The 5,457-nt window shown below is 38.0% G+C and overlaps 1 protein-coding gene and 1 pseudogene across 2 annotated transcripts in view; one reads left to right on the forward strand and one right to left on the reverse strand.

The window, feature by feature from the left end:
* The window catches only part of PDE7A (phosphodiesterase 7A), a 250,820-nt gene that overhangs the window by 182,418 nt on the left and 62,945 nt on the right, over nt 1-5,457 (forward strand). The gene's annotated exons all lie outside the window — the stretch shown is intronic.
* Nucleotides 836-1,568, reverse strand: LOC102987126 (60S ribosomal protein L39-like; annotated as a pseudogene).

The following is a 5,457-nucleotide window of genomic DNA, read 5'->3' on the forward strand; positions in this document are numbered from 1 at the left end:
TCCGGAGCCTGTGCTCCGCAACGGGAGAGGCCACAACGGTGAGAGGCCCGCGTACCACACACACACAAAAAAAATTATCTTTTGAGATAAATACCAGTAACCACTTAGATGTTAGTAACTTTGAGGAAATCAGTATGGCTAGGTCTGTGGGGTGTGGTGGGGGATGAATTTCCCATTGAAGAGCCTTTAATAACAGCTTTCTTAGAAAGGCTTCTTTGATTATGAAATCGAGTCAGGTATAGTATTGTGGGATCTTAGAACTGGCAGAGACCTTGAAGGTCATTTTTTCTAGCCTGCTCCACAACCCCCTTGACAGAGGCTAGTTTGAGGCAGCTCCTTTCAATTTCCATGGTTCTAACTGTAGAAAGTTCTTAGAAAGTAATATGGAATCAAATTCTATTTTCCACAAACTTGTGCCCATTGGTCTACTTCCACCTTTCATAATTTCACAGAATAAAGCTGAACTCCTTGGCTTATTTTATCTTATAGCAGTTTATATATTATCCTTATCTGCATTTAAAAATGTTATGTATGAATGCATCTTCCAGTGTAATATTGAGAACTGAATTCAGTCTTATAAATGTGGCCTGTATTGAGAACAGTGGAGTATCCTTGACTTGGATACTTATCTGACTCTCAGAGCTTCCTAAGATTGCCTTTACTTACTGTCTCTTATTAATTTAGAGTTTAAACATTCTGGCCTTTTTTTTTTTTTTTTTAAGGAAACTTGTAAACTCCATTTCTACTGTTCCATATGCATGCTGTTTATTTTATATTAAAATTCATACTTCATTCCCTTTTTAAGTTATATTGTAATTAAGCACGGTGGTTTATACTTTGTGTTTTATATGCAGAAATGATATGAATTAGTCTGATCTGCATCCCAATAAATAAACTGTAGAACAAGACAAAGTCAAATGTAGAGTTCTGTTAGCTACCTCTAGAATTCTTTCACTAGCTTGATATCCGGTACTTAAACTCTGGTTATGTTTGTTCAGTCAGCTAGGAGTCAGCCTAACATTGCTCTGTTTTGTTCTCAGGGATGCCTCCAGAGACTATGTGTGCAGCCTTGCTGAAATTAAAGTGTCCGGTGTCTGTGACATTCTCCTGGTCTTATATACTAGCAGCCTAAGTCCAAACTCTACAGTTGTCAAATCTACACCACTGATTTTTTTTTCCTTCTGGAAATTGTGACCATTTCTACTTTTCCATAATTTTTTTTTCCGACAAAAGGTCTCACATATTTATTACTGAGCCAAACCACTAATGCAGAAGCACAAAGAGAAAAATCATTTTCCCAATAAGACACACCCAGCTGTTCAGATAGTAGTGATGTTCTCAGAGTGATATGGTAAGATGCAAGTGACCTTGACACAGCATAAATATGTGTGCCACTTCATACGCGAGGCTCCTTATAGACCCAGCTTGGTTCTTCTCCACTGTCTTCTCTTGGAGTTGTACCTGATTTTATTACCAGTTTTCATTCGAATCCATTGGGGAATGGGACGATTCTGCTTTCGTTTCTTGGCCGGGAATCACTTGATCCTGAAAGTCTTGTGAGAAGACATGGCGAGGAGCAAATTCCCATAATTTTTTAAATACTGTGAACAGTCGTTCAATAAGCAAATCTCTGAGTTCTTTTAATATCATAAAATGTAGTTTTCTGGACCAGAAGACTTGAATGTTTGTAAAACGTCAGCGTGTTTTTATTATTGAATACTTCCTTCATACCAAGACTAATCACATGTTCATTGCCATTAATTACTTACTCTCCAACAGAAAACTTAATTCAGAACTCTAAATCAGTATGACACAAAGGTCTTAATTAAGTGGTAAAACTCCCATGTTACCATAGTTTTAAAATAATTTTTGTTACTTATCAAGGATTAATTTTTTGGTCAGTTTCATATCTCTTGAAATTCATAACATTTGAAAAATAATAAGCTCCGATATGTGGTTTTTAGTAAAAGAAATAAAAAACCCGCCCGGATTTACTATTTGGTATTAAAATTGGCTGGAATTCAAAATGATAAAAGCACAGTTGGAAGGTTTAGACTATAGTATTCACATTTTTCTATTATAAATTTGGTTATAATTTCCAACAGACACTACATTTGTATAAAGAACTCTGGGATAGGCTCTTCTTGTCAACAGGCTTCCAAAATTATAGACACTGATGTCAATGCAGATGAGGTTAGCCTAATTTGGTCAAGAGAAGGGCATGCTGAGTCTCTATATGGATTGCTAAAGGCTATTGCCAAGATTGACAGGTGTCCTGTGACTGGCAAAGAGCCCCAGGGATAAAATTTGCGCTTGGATTACTTCTCTTAAGACACAGTGATCAAAGCTGTACCTTTTTCTTCTATTGATCATGCTCCTAAAATAGTGAGATTTGCTTTTAATGTCTTCTCTTGGAGTTGTACCTGATTTTATTACCAGTTTTCATTCGAATCCATTGGGGAATGGGACGATTCTGCTTTCGTTTCTTGGCCGGGAATCACTTGATCCTGAAAGTCTTGTGAGAAGACATGGCGAGGAGCAAATTCCCATAATTTTTTAAATACTGTGAACAGTCGTTCAATAAGCAAATCTCTGAGTTCTTTTAATATCATAAAATGTAGTTTTCTGGACCAGAAGACTTGAATGTTTGTAAAACGTCAGCGTGTTTTTATTATTGAATACTTCCTTCATACCAAGACTAATCACATGTTCATTGCCATTAATTACTTACTCTCCAACAGAAAACTTAATTCAGAACTCTAAATCAGTATGACACAAAGGTCTTAATTAAGTGGTAAAACTCCCATGTTACCATAGTTTTAAAATAATTTTTGTTACTTATCAAGGATTAATTTTTTGGTCAGTTTCATATCTCTTGAAATTCATAACATTTGAAAAATAATAAGCTCCGATATGTGGTTTTTAGTAAAAGAAATAAAAAACCCGCCCGGATTTACTATTTGGTATTAAAATTGGCTGGAATTCAAAATGATAAAAGCACAGTTGGAAGGTTTAGACTATAGTATTCACATTTTTCTATTATAAATTTGGTTATAATTTCCAACAGACACTACATTTGTATAAAGAACTCTGGGATAGGCTCTTCTTGTCAACAGGCTTCCAAAATTATAGACACTGATGTCAATGCAGATGAGGTTAGCCTAATTTGGTCAAGAGAAGGGCATGCTGAGTCTCTATATGGATTGCTAAAGGCTATTGCCAAGATTGACAGGTGTCCTGTGACTGGCAAAGAGCCCCAGGGATAAAATTTGCGCTTGGATTACTTCTCTTAAGACACAGTGATCAAAGCTGTACCTTTTTCTTCTATTGATCATGCTCCTAAAATAGTGAGATTTGCTTTTAATACCCTGACTGTTCAGATATTACTTTTATAAGCCCCAGAAAGGTAAAGAGTTTTATACTTTTTTCTTAAAGTATTAAATTCTGTTTTCAAAAACTTAGCTGTCTCCTATGCATTAATTTTTCTAGTATCGTCAAGTGATTTTTTTTGTTGCTCTGTCATATTTCACTAAGGCTTCGAGACTGGTGAGAAAAGTTAATGTAGAAGAATACATTTGTTATTATTGTAAAAGCGGCAACTATTTCTTTATGGGATAATAAATTATTTTATATTTAGAAAGATTAATTTTAAGATAATTTTCTAAGAAATAGACATAATCTCGTAAAGGAGTGTTAATACAATTTGATAACAGCTTTTGTTTCTATTTTGTCTTATTGAAAATTTTTTTTTAAGAGAAGCCTTATACTTTTTTTTTTTTTTTTTGCGGTACGCGGGCCTCTCACTGTTGTGGCCTCTCCCGTTGCGGAGCACAGGCTCCGGATGTGCAGGCTCAGCGTCCATGGCTCACGGGCCCAGCCACTCCACGGCATGTGGGATCTTCCCAGACCGGGGCACAAACCCGTGTCCCCTGTATCGGCAGGCGGACTCTCAACCACTGCGCCACCAGGGAAGCCCGAGAAGCCTTATACATTATCAAGATAAATTAGTGATAAATATTTCATATCTCAGAATAGGAAAAAGTTTTAAAGCCATTAGGTCCATGCCATTAAGAAAGGTAAGTGGACTGTTTTAAGAAAAACTTGTATTGCCTGAGTTTTTTGTAAGATTTGAGTGATGTAAACGTGTCATCAGCAACGAAGGAGCTATGATTTTAGGCATAAACTTAGTAGCTATTTCTATCCAAATAGGAAATTTTCTGATCTGGAAGGACCGTGTCTTGATTATCTCTGTATTTCAGTGTCAGACATAACAGTAGATATTTAAGGAAGAGGATGCTGGGGAACCATTTTAGAGAGCCAGCCTATTCACTGGTGTGAGAAATGACCTTAGCCCTACCAGGCCTCAGAAGAGGTTCCCAGGGCACTGGGCGAGCACAGCACACGTTGCCCTCATGAACCGTGAGATTTCAGTTAAGCCCAGAGCTGGGGTGGAGCTGGAGTGGTTAGGTCATGATCATTGTTAGGTCTTAATTATTTAATTTGGACTTGGCTAAATGTTATTGAGAGCCTGCTATGAGTGAGGTATTCTTTTACAGATGTTATTTAACTCCTGTGAAGGGAGGAAAGCAAGGCCCTTACAGGTGGTGATTCACCCAGGTTCACTCAGCTCTTGGCAGTACCGCTGGGAAATAAACCCAGGCTCTAGACTCCAAACCCAGTAGAGTTTTGAGATGGTGGGATAATCTCGACAGCAGTTCATTTAAATGACAGAATTTTTAGGACTGCCTTTCTTTTTTCCCTGTGTGTCTCAGTTCTGATTCTTTCCCTCTTCCCTTGTTCAGTCCTTCACTTGTATTTATTTACTTCTTTTTGGCTCCGCCCTGCCTCATGTGGGATCTAGTTCCCCGACCAGGGGTCGAACCCGCGCCTCCTGCCATGGAAGCGTGAAGTCTTAACCACCGGACCACCAGGGAAGTCCCAATCCTCCACTTTTAGACGAAAAGCAAGTTGAGATTCTTGACCTCACCGTTAACCAAAAAGGCATTTATCAAAATGTACCAAAAATAACAGTATCGTATTGGCTTCTTAGAGCTCAACTTTTCCAGCAGCTGACTGGCTGGGAACTGTGAGGATAAGAGGTATTTCTGGGCTGAGCATGGAGGTAGCAGGCTAATTTGGAGTGCGCAGGCCAGGCTAGTGCGGCAGATGATGAATGGTGACCACCAGTCATTCTCCTGAGAGCGGAGCTGATGACATTTGGCTGCTCTGTCCTGTTCCTGGGCATCCTTTGACTTTGCTGGCTGGAACCTTACTGCCCAGAGAGTAATCCAAGACCCTGACAATCTCGTGTCACACCTAGTTTCATGACAGACTAAAAAAGTTATCTTCATTTGTGCAAAGATTAGCATTACAGCTTGTTAGTTCAGTAGAAAGAAGAGGTGTATATATATATATATATATATATATATATATATATATATATATATAAAATGTATA

The sequence above is a fragment of the Physeter macrocephalus genome, chromosome 15, assembly GCF_002837175.3.
Source record: "Physeter macrocephalus isolate SW-GA chromosome 15, ASM283717v5, whole genome shotgun sequence".
In the NCBI taxonomy this organism is placed as follows: domain Eukaryota; kingdom Metazoa; phylum Chordata; class Mammalia; order Artiodactyla; family Physeteridae; genus Physeter; species Physeter macrocephalus.